General features: G+C 47.4%; 17 non-coding genes across 17 annotated transcripts; all 17 read left to right on the forward strand.

The window, feature by feature from the left end:
• Window positions 1-274: 274 nt before the first annotated feature.
• Window positions 275-347, forward strand: TRNAV-CAC (transfer RNA valine (anticodon CAC)). Its single transcript has one exon. It is a non-coding gene; the product is annotated as a tRNA-Val (tRNA).
• Window positions 348-1,661: 1,314 nt separating this feature from the next.
• TRNAP-UGG (transfer RNA proline (anticodon UGG)) lies at window positions 1,662-1,733 on the forward strand. The gene has a single exon. It is a non-coding gene; the product is annotated as a tRNA-Pro (tRNA).
• A 420-nt stretch (window positions 1,734-2,153) lies between these two features.
• TRNAV-CAC (transfer RNA valine (anticodon CAC)) lies at window positions 2,154-2,226 on the forward strand. Its single transcript has one exon. It is a non-coding gene; the product is annotated as a tRNA-Val (tRNA).
• Window positions 2,227-4,043: 1,817 nt separating this feature from the next.
• On the forward strand, window positions 4,044-4,116 carry TRNAV-CAC (transfer RNA valine (anticodon CAC)). Its single transcript has one exon. It is a non-coding gene; the product is annotated as a tRNA-Val (tRNA).
• A 1,315-nt stretch (window positions 4,117-5,431) lies between these two features.
• On the forward strand, window positions 5,432-5,503 carry TRNAP-UGG (transfer RNA proline (anticodon UGG)). Its single transcript has one exon. It is a non-coding gene; the product is annotated as a tRNA-Pro (tRNA).
• Window positions 5,504-5,923: 420 nt separating this feature from the next.
• TRNAV-CAC (transfer RNA valine (anticodon CAC)) lies at window positions 5,924-5,996 on the forward strand. Its single transcript has one exon. It is a non-coding gene; the product is annotated as a tRNA-Val (tRNA).
• Window positions 5,997-7,310: 1,314 nt separating this feature from the next.
• Window positions 7,311-7,382, forward strand: TRNAP-UGG (transfer RNA proline (anticodon UGG)). Its single transcript has one exon. It is a non-coding gene; the product is annotated as a tRNA-Pro (tRNA).
• A 420-nt stretch (window positions 7,383-7,802) lies between these two features.
• On the forward strand, window positions 7,803-7,875 carry TRNAV-CAC (transfer RNA valine (anticodon CAC)). The gene has a single exon. It is a non-coding gene; the product is annotated as a tRNA-Val (tRNA).
• A 1,325-nt stretch (window positions 7,876-9,200) lies between these two features.
• TRNAP-UGG (transfer RNA proline (anticodon UGG)) lies at window positions 9,201-9,272 on the forward strand. The gene has a single exon. It is a non-coding gene; the product is annotated as a tRNA-Pro (tRNA).
• A 420-nt stretch (window positions 9,273-9,692) lies between these two features.
• Window positions 9,693-9,765, forward strand: TRNAV-CAC (transfer RNA valine (anticodon CAC)). The gene has a single exon. It is a non-coding gene; the product is annotated as a tRNA-Val (tRNA).
• A 1,807-nt stretch (window positions 9,766-11,572) lies between these two features.
• Window positions 11,573-11,645, forward strand: TRNAV-CAC (transfer RNA valine (anticodon CAC)). The gene has a single exon. It is a non-coding gene; the product is annotated as a tRNA-Val (tRNA).
• Window positions 11,646-12,959: 1,314 nt separating this feature from the next.
• On the forward strand, window positions 12,960-13,031 carry TRNAP-UGG (transfer RNA proline (anticodon UGG)). Its single transcript has one exon. It is a non-coding gene; the product is annotated as a tRNA-Pro (tRNA).
• Window positions 13,032-13,451: 420 nt separating this feature from the next.
• TRNAV-CAC (transfer RNA valine (anticodon CAC)) lies at window positions 13,452-13,524 on the forward strand. Its single transcript has one exon. It is a non-coding gene; the product is annotated as a tRNA-Val (tRNA).
• A 1,315-nt stretch (window positions 13,525-14,839) lies between these two features.
• On the forward strand, window positions 14,840-14,911 carry TRNAP-UGG (transfer RNA proline (anticodon UGG)). Its single transcript has one exon. It is a non-coding gene; the product is annotated as a tRNA-Pro (tRNA).
• Window positions 14,912-15,331: 420 nt separating this feature from the next.
• TRNAV-CAC (transfer RNA valine (anticodon CAC)) lies at window positions 15,332-15,404 on the forward strand. Its single transcript has one exon. It is a non-coding gene; the product is annotated as a tRNA-Val (tRNA).
• Window positions 15,405-16,718: 1,314 nt separating this feature from the next.
• On the forward strand, window positions 16,719-16,790 carry TRNAP-UGG (transfer RNA proline (anticodon UGG)). Its single transcript has one exon. It is a non-coding gene; the product is annotated as a tRNA-Pro (tRNA).
• Window positions 16,791-17,210: 420 nt separating this feature from the next.
• On the forward strand, window positions 17,211-17,283 carry TRNAV-CAC (transfer RNA valine (anticodon CAC)). The gene has a single exon. It is a non-coding gene; the product is annotated as a tRNA-Val (tRNA).
• The last annotated feature ends 352 nt before the right edge of the window (window positions 17,284-17,635 follow it).

A 17,635-nucleotide genomic window follows, 5' to 3' on the forward strand; every position in this document is an offset into this window, starting at 1 on the left:
CTTTGTGTTCTCTGTTAGCTCTCAGTAACATTCCTTGATTTGCTTGTGAGTTTTGGCCGTCCGATCTCAAAGTGGAAATATGTCCTTCCCTCTGTACGCTGCATAGGCCCTCAGCTGGCATACTTGTATATGTGCGCATGCTTGATAGGACGTATGTTTTAGGCTGGATTGTGTGAGCTTCAGGCGCAAGGCATTTGATTAGTCTTTAAGCAGGTCCACTTGCACTGCCCTTTGCACCTGTTCTCCCAGTCCCTACAAAGGTGAGCAAGCAGCTGTTTCTGTAGTGTAGTGGTTATCACGTTCGCCTCACACGCGAAAGGTCCCCAGTTCGAGACCGGGCAGAAACACTCTCTGCTGGCATTTTACACAAAATAGTTTTTTTCCCCTTTTGTCACACACAAATGTAAAGTATGAACTTATTTGCGTTCCCATGGAAATAGCATATGCTCTCAAGAGCTTGAGAAATACACTGGGAAGGCAAGCATCCTCACATGTATTCTGTATATGGGGCCAATAAAAAAATGCACGCGCTTGCATTTTGTATATGTAATGTTGCAGAGCACAGAGAGGATTTATTTTCCCTACTGCTGGGTATTTGGGTCTCTGGGATCACAGTTGGGTCCGCTCCGTCCTCTGAAATGGTCCATATTAGTTACATAGGTTAGTGTACCAAAGAAATAATACATTTTCATATACAGCTTCTTCATTTCTGTGTTCTGAGGGATTACCAGTTGTAAGAAATGCACTTGCCGGTACAGTGATTCCCTGGCTTTCTCTGGCCCGAGAAAGCTTTTCCTCTGAAGTGGGAACAGAAGTTGGACTGCTTCTGCTGAACTTCCTGAAAGCAGAGCTGGCGGGAGGAGGGACTTTTTGAGTGCTGGGAAAATTTGAGCTGGAAATTTGCATCGGCTGGACGGAGATTGCTTGGAGCAGCCAAAATATAATAACGGCCATGGCGCTCAAGTAAAGCAGAAAGCTTTTAGTATACACCTTTTGCACTCTTGTCAACGAAGCTGGGCTCTGTGAATGCTCACCCTACGCAAGAAAAGAGAACAGACTTTGCTGGTGACCTAAATATATCTCGCTGATCGAGCACGATCGAGCTCTGAGTGAGCAGCTGTGCAATGGTCATCTTTACCAAAGGGGAGATGCTGCTTTTTCCAGTGTCACGCCCATGCTCTCAGGGCTGGAGGGAGGAGGGCTGCTTTTTGTTTTTACAGGCAAAAGGAAAGGCCCAGCCCTCAGAGCTTCTGCCAATGCAGATCCCAGCAGGTGCAAAATAAAGGCTCTCCCCCACCTTGCCAGCTGCAGATTGATCAGAAGACTGCTAGTCTAGTGTGTTGGGCCACTTTCTCTCTTCTGTGTATCGTCCCCTCTTATTACATAAACAGCATAAGAGGAATAAAGGAAGGAAGGAAGGAAGGAAGGAACAGTGTATCGCAAGCACCTTCCACCCTGATGTCAATGGGCCACCAACCTTCGGGATGAGGAGGAGACCTGTGAAGACAGTCAGAGCGTGCCGACTGGGGCATTCATTTGGCTCATACACCGACAAGGCTTTCAGCGGCAGGAACAAACTTCAGGAATAGGCATTCTTGGCCTCGAATCCTAAGGGGGGTGCAAACGCTGAGGACAATTCCGTCAAATGCTCAAAGGACCGTGGCTCGTTGGTCTAGGGGTATGATTCTCGCTTTGGGTGCGAGAGGACCCGGGTTCAAATCCCGGACGAGCCCAATCAAGGTGGTTAACTTGAGCTCCTTTTTTTTGTTTTTTCAATGTTATTTTCATTGGACAGACTCTCTGGTTTTCTCGGTAAGCAGTAGTCGATGAACAATTCACTTCCTGAACCTCTTTGCGTGCCATGTCCTTGCGACAAGCACTTTGTGTTCTCTGTTAGCTCTCAGTAACATTCCTTGATTTGCTTGTGAGTTTTGGCCGTCCGATCTCAAAGTGGAAATATGTCCTTCCCTCTGTACGCTGCATAGGCCCTCAGCTGGCATACTTGTATATGTGCGCATGCTTGATAGGACGTATGTTTTAGGCTGGATTGTGTGAGCTTCAGGCGCAAGGCATTTGATTAGTCTTTAAGCAGGTCCACTTGCACTGCCCTTTGCACCTGTTCTCCCAGTCCCTACAAAGGTGAGCAAGCAGCTGTTTCTGTAGTGTAGTGGTTATCACGTTCGCCTCACACGCGAAAGGTCCCCGGTTCGAGACCGGGCAGAAACACTCTCTGCTGGCATTTTACACAAAATAGTTTTTTTCCCCTTTTGTCACACACAAATGTAAAGTATGAACTTATTTGCGTTCCCATGGAAATAGCATATGCTCTCAAGAGCTTGAGAAATACACTGGGAAGGCAAGCATCCTCACATGTATTCTGTATATGGGGCCAATAAAAAAATGCACGCGCTTGCATTTTGTGTATGTAATGTTGCAGAGCACAGAGAGGATTTATTTTCCCTACTGCTGGGTATTTGGGTCTCTGGGATCACAGTTGGGTCCGCTCCGTCCTCTGAAATGGTCCATATTAGTTACATAGGTTAGTGTACCAAAGAAATAATACATTTTCATATACAGCTTCTTCATTTCTGTGTTCTGAGGGATTACCAGTTGTAAGAAATGCACTTGCCGGTACAGTGATTCCCTGGCTTTCTCTGGCCCGAGAAAGCTTTTCCTCTGAAGTGGGAACAGAAGTTGGACTGCTTCTGCTGAACTTCCTGAAAGCAGAGCTGGCGGGAGGAGGGACTTTTTGAGTGCTGGGAAAATTTGAGCTGGAAATTTGCATCGGCTGGACAGAGATTGCTTGGAGCAGCCAAAATATAATAACGGCCATGGCGCTCAAGTAAAGCAGAAAGCTTTTAGTATACACCTTTTGCACTCTTGTCAACGAAGCTGGGCTCTGTGAATGCTCACCCTACGCAAGAAAAGAGAACAGACTTTGCTGGTGACCTAAATATATCTCGCCTGATCGAGCCTGATCGAGCACGATCGAGCTCTGAGTGAGCAGCTGTGCAATGGTCATCTTTACCAAAGGGGAGATGCTGCTTTTTCCAGTGTCACGCCCATGCTCTCAGGGCTGGAGGGAGGAGGGCTGCTTTTTGTTTTTACAGGCAAAAGGAAAGGCCCAGCCCTCAGAGCTTCTGCCAATGCAGATCCCAGCAGGTGCAAAATAAAGGCTCTCCCCCACCTTGCCAGCTGCAGATTGATCAGAAGACTGCTAGTCTAGTGTGTTGGGCCACTTTCTCTCTTCTGTGTATCGTCCCCTCTTATTACATAAACAGCATAAGAGGAATAAAGGAAGGAAGGAAGGAAGGAAGGAACAGTGTATCGCAAGCACCTTTCACCCTGATGTCAATGGGCCACCAACCTTCGGGATGAGGAGGAGACCTGTGAAGACAGTCAGAGCGTGCCGACTGGGGCATTCATTTGGCTCATACACCGACAAGGCTTTCAGCGGCAGGAACAAACTTCAGGAATAGGCATTCTTGGCCTCGAATCCTAAGGGGGGTGCAAACGCTGAGGACAATTCCGTCAAATGCTCAAAGGACCGTGGCTCGTTGGTCTAGGGGTATGATTCTCGCTTTGGGTGCGAGAGGTCCCGCGTTCAAATCCCGGACGAGCCCAATCAAGGTGGTTAACTTGAGCTCCTTTTTTTTGTTTTTTCAATGTTATTTTCATTGGACAGACTCTCTGGTTTTCTCGGTAAGCAGTAGTCGATGAACAATTCACTTCCTGAACCTCTTTGCGTGCCATGTCCTTGCGACAAGCACTTTGTGTTCTCTGTTAGCTCTCAGTAACATTCCTTGATTTGCTTGTGAGTTTTGGCCGTCCGATCTCAAAGTGGAAATATGTCCTTCCCTCTGTACGCTGCATAGGCCCTCAGCTGGCATACTTGTATATGTGCGCATGCTTGATAGGACGTATGTTTTAGGCTGGATTGTGTGAGCTTCAGGCGCAAGGCATTTGATTAGTCTTTAAGCAGGTCCACTTGCACTGCCCTTTGCACCTGTTCTCCCAGTCCCTACAAAGGTGAGCAAGCAGCTGTTTCTGTAGTGTAGTGGTTATCACGTTCGCCTCACACGCGAAAGGTCCCCGGTTCGAGACCGGGCAGAAACACTCTCTGCTGGCATTTTACACAAAATAGTTTTTTTCCCCTTTTGTCACACACAAATGTAAAGTATGAACTTATTTGCGTTCCCATGGAAATAGCATATGCTCTCAAGAGCTTGAGAAATACACTGGGAAGGCAAGCATCCTCACATGTATTCTGTATATGGGGCCAATAAAAAAATGCACGCGCTTGCATTTTGTGTATGTAATGTTGCAGAGCACAGAGAGGATTTATTTTCCCTACTGCTGGGTATTTGGGTCTCTGGGATCACAGTTGGGTCCGCTCCGTCCTCTGAAATGGTCCATATTAGTTACATAGGTTAGTGTACCAAAGAAATAATACATTTTCATATACAGCTTCTTCATTTCTGTGTTCTGAGGGATTACCAGTTGTAAGAAATGCACTTGCCGGTACAGTGATTCCCTGGCTTTCTCTGGCCCGAGAAAGCTTTTCCTCTGAAGTGGGAACAGAAGTTGGACTGCTTCTGCTGAACTTCCTGAAAGCAGAGCTGGCGGGAGGAGGGACTTTTTGAGTGCTGGGAAAATTTGAGCTGGAAATTTGCATCGGCTGGACAGAGATTGCTTGGAGCAGCCAAAATATAATAACGGCCATGGCGCTCAAGTAAAGCAGAAAGCTTTTAGTATACACCTTTTGCACTCTTGTCAACGAAGCTGGGCTCTGTGAATGCTCACCCTACGCAAGAAAAGAGAACAGACTTTGCTGGTGACCTAAATATATCTCGCCTGATCGAGCACGATCGAGCTCTGAGTGAGCAGCTGTGCAATGGTCATCTTTACCAAAGGGGAGATGCTGCTTTTTCCAGTGTCACGCCCATGCTCTCAGGGCTGGAGGGAGGAGGGCTGCTTTTTGTTTTTACAGGCAAAAGGAAAGGCCCAGCCCTCAGAGCTTCTGCCAATGCAGATCCCAGCAGGTGCAAAATAAAGGCTCTCCCCCACCTTGCCAGCTGCAGATTGATCAGAAGACTGCTAGTCTAGTGTGTTGGGCCACTTTCTCTCTTCTGTGTATCGTCCCCTCTTATTACATAAACAGCATAAGAGGAATAAAGGAAGGAAGGAAGGAAGGAAGGAACAGTGTATCGCAAGCACCTTCCACCCTGATGTCAATGGGCCACCAACCTTCGGGATGAGGAGGAGACCTGTGAAGACAGTCAGAGCGTGCCGACTGGGGCATTCATTTGGCTCATACACCGACAAGGCTTTCAGCGGCAGGAACAAACTTCAGGAATAGGCATTCTTGGCCTCGAATCCTAAGGGGGGTGCAAACGCTGAGGACAATTCCGTCAAATGCTCCAAGGACCGTGGCTCGTTGGTCTAGGGGTATGATTCTCACTTTGGGTGCGAGAGGTCCCGGGTTCAAATCCCGGACGAGCCCAATCAAGGTGGTTAACTTGAGCTCCTTTTTTTTGTTTTTTCAATGTTATTTTCATTGGACAGACTCTCTGGTTTTCTCGGTAAGCAGTAGTCGATGAACAATTCACTTCCTGAACCTCTTTGCGTGCCATGTCCTTGCGACAAGCACTTTGTGTTCTCTGTTAGCTCTCAGTAACATTCCTTGATTTGCTTGTGAGTTTTGGCCGTCCGATCTCAAAGTGGAAATACGTCCTTCCCTCTGTACGCTGCATAGGCCCTCAGCTGGCATACTTGTATATGTGCGCATGCTTGATAGGACGTATGTTTTAGGCTGGATTGTGTGAGCTTCAGGCGCAAGGCATTTGATTAGTCTTTAAGCAGGTCCACTTGCACTGCCCTTTGCACCTGTTCTCCCAGTCCCTACAAAGGTGAGCAAGCAGCTGTTTCTGTAGTGTAGTGGTTATCACGTTCGCCTCACACGCGAAAGGTCCCCGGTTCGAGACCGGGCAGAAACACTCTCTGCTGGCATTTTACACAAAATAGTTTTTTTCCCCTTTTGTCACACACAAATGTAAAGTATGAACTTATTTGCGTTCCCATGGAAATAGCATATGCTCTCAAGAGCTTGAGAAATACACTGGGAAGGCAAGCATCCTCACATGTATTCTGTATATGGGGCCAATAAAAAAATGCACGCGCTTGCATTTTGTGTATGTAATGTTGCAGAGCACAGAGAGGATTTATTTTCCCTACTGCTGGGTATTTGGGTCTCTGGGATCACAGTTGGGTCCGCTCCGTCCTCTGAAATGGTCCATATTAGTTACATAGGTTAGTGTACCAAAGAAATAATACATTTTCATATACAGCTTCTTCATTTCTGTGTTCTGAGGGATTACCAGTTGTAAGAAATGCACTTGCCGGTACAGTGATTCCCTGGCTTTCTCTGGCCCGAGAAAGCTTTTCCTCTGAAGTGGGAACAGAAGTTGGACTGCTTCTGCTGAACTTCCTGAAAGCAGAGCTGGCGGGAGGAGGGACTTTTTGAGTGCTGGGAAAATTTGAGCTGGAAATTTGCATCGGCTGGACAGAGATTGCTTGGAGCAGCCAAAATATAATAACGGCCATGGCGCTCAAGTAAAGCAGAAAGCTTTTAGTATACACCTTTTGCACTCTTGTCAACGAAGCTGGGCTCTGTGAATGCTCACCCTACGCAAGAAAAGAGAACAGACTTTGCTGGTGACCTAAATATATCTCGCTGATCGAGCACGATCGAGCTCTGAGTGAGCAGCTGTGCAATGGTCATCTTTACCAAAGGGGAGATGCTGCTTTTTCCAGTGTCACGCCCATGCTCTCAGGGCTGGAGGGAGGAGGGCTGCTTTTTGTTTTTACAGGCAAAAGGAAAGGCCCAGCCCTCAGAGCTTCTGCCAATGCAGATCCCAGCAGGTGCAAAATAAAGGCTCTCCCCCACCTTGCCAGCTGCAGATTGATCAGAAGACTGCTAGTCTAGTGTGTTGGGCCACTTTCTCTCTTCTGTGTATCGTCCCCTCTTATTACATAAACAGCATAAGAGGAATAAAGGAAGGAAGGAAGGAAGGAAGGAACAGTGTATCGCAAGCACCTTCCACCCTGATGTCAATGGGCCACCAACCTTCGGGATGAGGAGGAGACCTGTGAAGACAGTCAGAGCGTGCCGACTGGGGCATTCATTTGGCTCATACACCGACAAGGCTTTCAGCGGCAGGAACAAACTTCAGGAATAGGCATTCTTGGCCTCGAATCCTAAGGGGGGTGCAAACGCTGAGGACAATTCCGTCAAATGCTCAAAGGACCGTGGCTCGTTGGTCTAGGGGTATGATTCTCGCTTTGGGTGCGAGAGGACCCGGGTTCAAATCCCGGACGAGCCCAATCAAGGTGGTTAACTTGAGCTCCTTTTTTTTGTTTTTTCAATGTTATTTTCATTGGACAGACTCTCTGGTTTTCTCGGTAAGCAGTAGTCGATGAACAATTCACTTCCTGAACCTCTTTGCGTGCCATGTCCTTGCGACAAGCACTTTGTGTTCTCTGTTAGCTCTCAGTAACATTCCTTGATTTGCTTGTGAGTTTTGGCCGTCCGATCTCAAAGTGGAAATATGTCCTTCCCTCTGTACGCTGCATAGGCCCTCAGCTGGCATACTTGTATATGTGCGCATGCTTGATAGGACGTATGTTTTAGGCTGGATTGTGTGAGCTTCAGGCGCAAGGCATTTGATTAGTCTTTAAGCAGGTCCACTTGCACTGCCCTTTGCACCTGTTCTCCCAGTCCCTACAAAGGTGAGCAAGCAGCTGTTTCTGTAGTGTAGTGGTTATCACGTTCGCCTCACACGCGAAAGGTCCCCGGTTCGAGACCGGGCAGAAACACTCTCTGCTGGCATTTTACACAAAATAGTTTTTTTCCCCTTTTGTCACACACAAATGTAAAGTATGAACTTATTTGCGTTCCCATGGAAATAGCATATGCTCTCAAGAGCTTGAGAAATACACTGGGAAGGCAAGCATCCTCACATGTATTCTGTATATGGGGCCAATAAAAAAATGCACGCGCTTGCATTTTGTGTATGTAATGTTGCAGAGCACAGAGAGGATTTATTTTCCCTACTGCTGGGTATTTGGGTCTCTGGGATCACAGTTGGGTCCGCTCCGTCCTCTGAAATGGTCCATATTAGTTACATAGGTTAGTGTACCAAAGAAATAATACATTTTCATATACAGCTTCTTCATTTCTGTGTTCTGAGGGATTACCAGTTGTAAGAAATGCACTTGCCGGTACAGTGATTCCCTGGCTTTCTCTGGCCCGAGAAAGCTTTTCCTCTGAAGTGGGAACAGAAGTTGGACTGCTTCTGCTGAACTTCCTGAAAGCAGAGCTGGCGGGAGGAGGGACTTTTTGAGTGCTGGGAAAATTTGAGCTGGAAATTTGCATCGGCTGGACAGAGATTGCTTGGAGCAGCCAAAATATAATAACGGCCATGGCGCTCAAGTAAAGCAGAAAGCTTTTAGTATACACCTTTTGCACTCTTGTCAACGAAGCTGGGCTCTGTGAATGCTCACCCTACGCAAGAAAAGAGAACAGACTTTGCTGGTGACCTAAATATATCTCGCCTGATCGAGCCTGATCGAGCACGATCGAGCTCTGAGTGAGCAGCTGTGCAATGGTCATCTTTACCAAAGGGGAGATGCTGCTTTTTCCAGTGTCACGCCCATGCTCTCAGGGCTGGAGGGAGGAGGGCTGCTTTTTGTTTTTACAGGCAAAAGGAAAGGCCCAGCCCTCAGAGCTTCTGCCAATGCAGATCCCAGCAGGTGCAAAATAAAGGCTCTCCCCCACCTTGCCAGCTGCAGATTGATCAGAAGACTGCTAGTCTAGTGTGTTGGGCCACTTTCTCTCTTCTGTGTATCGTCCCCTCTTATTACATAAACAGCATAAGAGGAATAAAGGAAGGAAGGAAGGAAGGAAGGAACAGTGTATCGCAAGCACCTTTCACCCTGATGTCAATGGGCCACCAACCTTCGGGATGAGGAGGAGACCTGTGAAGACAGTCAGAGCGTGCCGACTGGGGCATTCATTTGGCTCATACACCGACAAGGCTTTCAGCGGCAGGAACAAACTTCAGGAATAGGCATTCTTGGCCTCGAATCCTAAGGGGGGTGCAAACGCTGAGGACAATTCCGTCAAATGCTCAAAGGACCGTGGCTCGTTGGTCTAGGGGTATGATTCTCGCTTTGGGTGCGAGAGGTCCCGGGTTCAAATCCCGGACGAGCCCAATCAAGGTGGTTAACTTGAGCTCCTTTTTTTTGTTTTTTCAATGTTATTTTCATTGGACAGACTCTCTGGTTTTCTCGGTAAGCAGTAGTCGATGAACAATTCACTTCCTGAACCTCTTTGCGTGCCATGTCCTTGCGACAAGCACTTTGTGTTCTCTGTTAGCTCTCAGTAACATTCCTTGATTTGCTTGTGAGTTTTGGCCGTCCGATCTCAAAGTGGAAATATGTCCTTCCCTCTGTACGCTGCATAGGCCCTCAGCTGGCATACTTGTATATGTGCGCATGCTTGATAGGACGTATGTTTTAGGCTGGATTGTGTGAGCTTCAGGCGCAAGGCATTTGATTAGTCTTTAAGCAGGTCCACTTGCACTGCCCTTTGCACCTGTTCTCCCAGTCCCTACAAAGGTGAGCAAGCAGCTGTTTCTGTAGTGTAGTGGTTATCACGTTCGCCTCACACGCGAAAGGTCCCCGGTTCGAGACCGGGCAGAAACACTCTCTGCTGGCATTTTACACAAAATAGTTTTTTTCCCCTTTTGTCACACACAAATGTAAAGTATGAACTTATTTGCGTTCCCATGGAAATAGCATATGCTCTCAAGAGCTTGAGAAATACACTGGGAAGGCAAGCATCCTCACATGTATTCTGTATATGGGGCCAATAAAAAAATGCACGCGCTTGCATTTTGTGTATGTAATGTTGCAGAGCACAGAGAGGATTTATTTTCCCTACTGCTGGGTATTTGGGTCTCTGGGATCACAGTTGGGTCCGCTCCGTCCTCTGAAATGGTCCATATTAGTTACATAGGTTAGTGTACCAAAGAAATAATACATTTTCATATACAGCTTCTTCATTTCTGTGTTCTGAGGGATTACCAGTTGTAAGAAATGCACTTGCCGGTACAGTGATTCCCTGGCTTTCTCTGGCCCGAGAAAGCTTTTCCTCTGAAGTGGGAACAGAAGTTGGACTGCTTCTGCTGAACTTCCTGAAAGCAGAGCTGGCGGGAGGAGGGACTTTTTGAGTGCTGGGAAAATTTGAGCTGGAAATTTGCATCGGCTGGACAGAGATTGCTTGGAGCAGCCAAAATATAATAACGGCCATGGCGCTCAAGTAAAGCAGAAAGCTTTTAGTATACACCTTTTGCACTCTTGTCAACGAAGCTGGGCTCTGTGAATGCTCACCCTACGCAAGAAAAGAGAACAGACTTTGCTGGTGACCTAAATATATCTCGCCTGATCGAGCACGATCGAGCTCTGAGTGAGCAGCTGTGCAATGGTCATCTTTACCAAAGGGGAGATGCTGCTTTTTCCAGTGTCACGCCCATGCTCTCAGGGCTGGAGGGAGGAGGGCTGCTTTTTGTTTTTACAGGCAAAAGGAAAGGCCCAGCCCTCAGAGCTTCTGCCAATGCAGATCCCAGCAGGTGCAAAATAAAGGCTCTCCCCCACCTTGCCAGCTGCAGATTGATCAGAAGACTGCTAGTCTAGTGTGTTGGGCCACTTTCTCTCTTCTGTGTATCGTCCCCTCTTATTACATAAACAGCATAAGAGGAATAAAGGAAGGAAGGAAGGAAGGAAGGAACAGTGTATCGCAAGCACCTTCCACCCTGATGTCAATGGGCCACCAACCTTCGGGATGAGGAGGAGACCTGTGAAGACAGTCAGAGCGTGCCGACTGGGGCATTCATTTGGCTCATACACCGACAAGGCTTTCAGCGGCAGGAACAAACTTCAGGAATAGGCATTCTTGGCCTCGAATCCTAAGGGGGGTGCAAACGCTGAGGACAATTCCGTCAAATGCTCCAAGGACCGTGGCTCGTTGGTCTAGGGGTATGATTCTCACTTTGGGTGTGAAAGGTCCCGGGTTCAAATCCCGGACGAGCCCAATCAAGGTGGTTAACTTGAGCTCCTTTTTTTTGTTTTTTCAATGTTATTTTCATTGGACAGACTCTCTGGTTTTCTCGGTAAGCAGTAGTCGATGAACAATTCACTTCCTGAACCTCTTTGCGTGCCATGTCCTTGCGACAAGCACTTTGTGTTCTCTGTTAGCTCTCAGTAACATTCCTTGATTTGCTTGTGAGTTTTGGCCGTCCGATCTCAAAGTGGAAATACGTCCTTCCCTCTGTACGCTGCATAGGCCCTCAGCTGGCATACTTGTATATGTGCGCATGCTTGATAGGACGTATGTTTTAGGCTGGATTGTGTGAGCTTCAGGCGCAAGGCATTTGATTAGTCTTTAAGCAGGTCCACTTGCACTGCCCTTTGCACCTGTTCTCCCAGTCCCTACAAAGGTGAGCAAGCAGCTGTTTCTGTAGTGTAGTGGTTATCACGTTCGCCTCACACGCGAAAGGTCCCCGGTTCGAGACCGGGCAGAAACACTCTCTGCTGGCATTTTACACAAAATAGTTTTTTTCCCCTTTTGTCACACACAAATGTAAAGTATGAACTTATTTGCGTTCCCATGGAAATAGCATATGCTCTCAAGAGCTTGAGAAATACACTGGGAAGGCAAGCATCCTCACATGTATTCTGTATATGGGGCCAATAAAAAAATGCACGCGCTTGCATTTTGTGTATGTAATGTTGCAGAGCACAGAGAGGATTTATTTTCCCTACTGCTGGGTATTTGGGTCTCTGGGATCACAGTTGGGTCCGCTCCGTCCTCTGAAATGGTCCATATTAGTTACATAGGTTAGTGTACCAAAGAAATAATACATTTTCATATACAGCTTCTTCATTTCTGTGTTCTGAGGGATTACCAGTTGTAAGAAATGCACTTGCCGGTACAGTGATTCCCTGGCTTTCTCTGGCCCGAGAAAGCTTTTCCTCTGAAGTGGGAACAGAAGTTGGACTGCTTCTGCTGAACTTCCTGAAAGCAGAGCTGGCGGGAGGAGGGACTTTTTGAGTGCTGGGAAAATTTGAGCTGGAAATTTGCATCGGCTGGACAGAGATTGCTTGGAGCAGCCAAAATATAATAACGGCCATGGCGCTCAAGTAAAGCAGAAAGCTTTTAGTATACACCTTTTGCACTCTTGTCAACGAAGCTGGGCTCTGTGAATGCTCACCCTACGCAAGAAAAGAGAACAGACTTTGCTGGTGACCTAAATATATCTCGCTGATCGAGCACGATCGAGCTCTGAGTGAGCAGCTGTGCAATGGTCATCTTTACCAAAGGGGAGATGCTGCTTTTTCCAGTGTCACGCCCATGCTCTCAGGGCTGGAGGGAGGAGGGCTGCTTTTTGTTTTTACAGGCAAAAGGAAAGGCCCAGCCCTCAGAGCTTCTGCCAATGCAGATCCCAGCAGGTGCAAAATAAAGGCTCTCCCCCACCTTGCCAGCTGCAGATTGATCAGAAGACTGCTAGTCTAGTGTGTTGGGCCACTTTCTCTCTTCTGTGTATCGTCCCCTCTTATTACATAAACAGCATAAGAGGAATAAAGGAAGGAAGGAAGGAAGGAAGGAACAGTGTATCGCAAGCACCTTCCACCCTGATGTCAATGGGCCACCAACCTTCGGGATGAGGAGGAGACCTGTGAAGACAGTCAGAGCGTGCCGACTGGGGCATTCATTTGGCTCATACACCGACAAGGCTTTCAGCGGCAGGAACAAACTTCAGGAATAGGCATTCTTGGCCTCGAATCCTAAGGGGGGTGCAAACGCTGAGGACAATTCCGTCAAATGCTCAAAGGACCGTGGCTCGTTGGTCTAGGGGTATGATTCTCGCTTTGGGTGCGAGAGGACCCGGGTTCAAATCCCGGACGAGCCCAATCAAGGTGGTTAACTTGAGCTCCTTTTTTTTGTTTTTTCAATGTTATTTTCATTGGACAGACTCTCTGGTTTTCTCGGTAAGCAGTAGTCGATGAACAATTCACTTCCTGAACCTCTTTGCGTGCCATGTCCTTGCGACAAGCACTTTGTGTTCTCTGTTAGCTCTCAGTAACATTCCTTGATTTGCTTGTGAGTTTTGGCCGTCCGATCTCAAAGTGGAAATATGTCCTTCCCTCTGTACGCTGCATAGGCCCTCAGCTGGCATACTTGTATATGTGCGCATGCTTGATAGGACGTATGTTTTAGGCTGGATTGTGTGAGCTTCAGGCGCAAGGCATTTGATTAGTCTTTAAGCAGGTCCACTTGCACTGCCCTTTGCACCTGTTCTCCCAGTCCCTACAAAGGTGAGCAAGCAGCTGTTTCTGTAGTGTAGTGGTTATCACGTTCGCCTCACACGCGAAAGGTCCCCGGTTCGAGACCGGGCAGAAACACTCTCTGCTGGCATTTTACACAAAATAGTTTTTTTCCCCTTTTGTCACACACAAATGTAAAGTATGAACTTATTTGCGTTCCCATGGAAATAGCATATGCTCTCAAGAGCTTGAGAAATACACTGGGAAGGCAAGCATCCTCACATGTATTCTGTATATGGGGCCAATAAAAAAATGCACGCGCTTGCATTTTGTGTATGTAATGTTGCAGAGCACAGAGAGGATTTATTTTCCCTACTGCTGGGTATTTTGGTCTCTGGGATCACAGTTGGGTCCGCTCCGTCCTCTGAAATGGTCCATATTAGTTACATAGGTTAGTGTACCAAAGAAATAATACATTTTCATATACAGCTTCTTCATTTCTGTGTTCTGAGGGATTACCAGTTGTAAGAAATGCACTTGCCGGTACAGTGATTCCCTGGCTTTCTCTGGCCCGAGAAAGCTTTTCCTCTGAAGTGGGAACAGAAGTTGGACTGCTTCTGCTGAACTTCCTGAAAGCAGAGCTGGCGGGAGGAGGGACTTTTTGAGTGCTGGGAAAATTTGAGCTGGAAATTTGCATCGGCTGGACAGAGATTGCTTGGAGCAGCCAAAATATAATAACGGCCATGGCGCTCAAGTAAAGCAGAAAGCTTTTAGTATACACCTTTTGCACTCTTGTCAACGAAGCTGGGCTCTGTGAATGCTCACCCTACGCAAGAAAAGAGAACAGACTTTGCTGGTGACCTAAATATATCTCGCCTGATCGAGCACGATCGAGCTCTGAGTGAGCAGCTGTGCAATGGTCATCTTTACCAAAGGGGAGATGCTGCTTTTTCCAGTGTCACGCCCATGCTCTCAGGGCTGGAGGGAGGAGGGCTGCTTTTTGTTTTTACAGGCAAAAGGAAAGGCCCAGCCCTCAGAGCTTCTGCCAATGCAGATCCCAGCAGGTGCAAAATAAAGGCTCTCCCCCACCTTGCCAGCTGCAGATTGATCAGAAGACTGCTAGTCTAGTGTGTTGGGCCACTTTCTCTCTTCTGTGTATCGTCCCCTCTTATTACATAAACAGCATAAGAGGAATAAAGGAAGGAAGGAAGGAAGGAAGGAACAGTGTATCGCAAGCACCTTCCACCCTGATGTCAATGGGCCACCAACCTTCGGGATGAGGAGGAGACCTGTGAAGACAGTCAGAGCGTGCCGACTGGGGCATTCATTTGGCTCATACACCGACAAGGCTTTCAGCGGCAGGAACAAACTTCAGGAATAGGCATTCTTGGCCTCGAATCCTAAGGGGGGTGCAAACGCTGAGGACAATTCCGTCAAATGCTCCAAGGACCGTGGCTCGTTGGTCTAGGGGTATGATTCTCACTTTGGGTGCGAGAGGTCCCGGGTTCAAATCCCGGACGAGCCCAATCAAGGTGGTTAACTTGAGCTCCTTTTTTTTGTTTTTTCAATGTTATTTTCATTGGACAGACTCTCTGGTTTTCTCGGTAAGCAGTAGTCGATGAACAATTCACTTCCTGAACCTCTTTGCGTGCCATGTCCTTGCGACAAGCACTTTGTGTTCTCTGTTAGCTCTCAGTAACATTCCTTGATTTGCTTGTGAGTTTTGGCCGTCCGATCTCAAAGTGGAAATACGTCCTTCCCTCTGTACGCTGCATAGGCCCTCAGCTGGCATACTTGTATATGTGCGCATGCTTGATAGGACGTATGTTTTAGGCTGGATTGTGTGAGCTTCAGGCGCAAGGCATTTGATTAGTCTTTAAGCAGGTCCACTTGCACTGCCCTTTGCACCTGTTCTCCCAGTCCCTACAAAGGTGAGCAAGCAGCTGTTTCTGTAGTGTAGTGGTTATCACGTTCGCCTCACACGCGAAAGGTCCCCGGTTCGAGACCGGGCAGAAACACTCTCTGCTGGCATTTTACACAAAATAGTTTTTTTCCCCTTTTGTCACACACAAATGTAAAGTATGAACTTATTTGCGTTCCCATGGAAATAGCATATGCTCTCAAGAGCTTGAGAAATACACTGGGAAGGCAAGCATCCTCACATGTATTCTGTATATGGGGCCAATAAAAAAATGCACGCGCTTGCATTTTGTGTATGTAATGTTGCAGAGCACAGAGAGGATTTATTTTCCCTACTGCTGGGTATTTGGGTCTCTGGGATCACAGTTGGGTCCGCTCCGTCCTCTGAAATGGTCCATATTAGTTACATAGGTTAGTGTACCAAAGAAATAATACATTTTCATATACAGCTTCTTCATTTCTGTGTTCTGAGGGATTACCAGTTGTAAGAAATGCACTTGCCGGTACAGTGATTCCCTGGCTTTCTCTGGCCCGAGAAAGCTTTTCCTCTGAAGTGGGAACAGAAGTTGGACTGCTTCTGCTGAACTTCCTGAAAGCAGAGCTGGCGGGAGGAGGGACTTTTTGAGTGCTGGGAAAATTTGAGCTGGAAATTTGCATCGGCTGGACAGAGATTGCTTGGAGCAGCCAAAATATAATAACGGCCATGGCGCTCAAGTAAAGCAGAAAGCTTTTAGTATACACCTTTTGCACTCTTGTCAACGAAGCTGGGCTCTGTGAATGCTCACCCTACGCAAGAAAAGAGAACAGACTTTGCTGGTGACCTAAATATATCTCGCTGATCGAGCACGATCGAGCTCTGAGTGAGCAGCTGTGCAATGGTCATCTTTACCAAAGGGGAGATGCTGCTTTTTCCAGTGTCACGCCCATGCTCTCAGGGCTGGAGGGAGGAGGGCTGCTTTTTGTTTTTACAGGCAAAAGGAAAGGCCCAGCCCTCAGAGCTTCTGCCAATGCAGATCCCAGCAGGTGCAAAATAAAGGCTCTCCCCCACCTTGCCAGCTGCAGATTGATCAGAAGACTGCTAGTCTAGTGTGTTGGGCCACTTTCTCTCTTCTGTGTATCGTCCCCTCTTATTACATAAACAGCATAAGAGGAATAAAGGAAGGAAGGAAGGAAGGAAGGAACAGTGTATCGCAAGCACCTTCCACCCTGATGTCAATGGGCCACCAACCTTCGGGATGAGGAGGAGACCTGTGAAGACAGTCAGAGCGTGCCGACTGGGGCATTCATTTGGCTCATACACCGACAAGGCTTTCAGCGGCAGGAACAAACTTCAGGAATAGGCATTCTTGGCCTCGAATCCTAAGGGGGGTGCAAACGCTGAGGACAATTCCGTCAAATGCTCAAAGGACCGTGGCTCGTTGGTCTAGGGGTATGATTCTCGCTTTGGGTGCGAGAGGACCCGGGTTCAAATCCCGGACGAGCCCAATCAAGGTGGTTAACTTGAGCTCCTTTTTTTTGTTTTTTCAATGTTATTTTCATTGGACAGACTCTCTGGTTTTCTCGGTAAGCAGTAGTCGATGAACAATTCACTTCCTGAACCTCTTTGCGTGCCATGTCCTTGCGACAAGCACTTTGTGTTCTCTGTTAGCTCTCAGTAACATTCCTTGATTTGCTTGTGAGTTTTGGCCGTCCGATCTCAAAGTGGAAATATGTCCTTCCCTCTGTACGCTGCATAGGCCCTCAGCTGGCATACTTGTATATGTGCGCATGCTTGATAGGACGTATGTTTTAGGCTGGATTGTGTGAGCTTCAGGCGCAAGGCATTTGATTAGTCTTTAAGCAGGTCCACTTGCACTGCCCTTTGCACCTGTTCTCCCAGTCCCTACAAAGGTGAGCAAGCAGCTGTTTCTGTAGTGTAGTGGTTATCACGTTCGCCTCACACGCGAAAGGTCCCCGGTTCGAGACCGGGCAGAAACACTCTCTGCTGGCATTTTACACAAAATAGTTTTTTTCCCCTTTTGTCACACACAAATGTAAAGTATGAACTTATTTGCGTTCCCATGGAAATAGCATATGCTCTCAAGAGCTTGAGAAATACACTGGGAAGGCAAGCATCCTCACATGTATTCTGTATATGGGGCCAATAAAAAAATGCACGCGCTTGCATTTTGTGTATGTAATGTTGCAGAGCACAGAGAGGATTTATTTTCCCTACTGCTGGGTATTTGGGTCTCTGGGATCACAGTTGGGTCCGCTCCGTCCTCTGAAATGGTCCATATTAGTTACATAGGTTAGTGTACCAAAGAAATAATACATTTTCATATACAGC

The sequence above is a fragment of the Ambystoma mexicanum genome, chromosome 2q, assembly GCF_040938575.1.
Source record: "Ambystoma mexicanum isolate Mex_15411 chromosome 2q, UKY_AmexF1_1, whole genome shotgun sequence".
NCBI lineage: Eukaryota > Metazoa > Chordata > Amphibia > Caudata > Ambystomatidae > Ambystoma > Ambystoma mexicanum.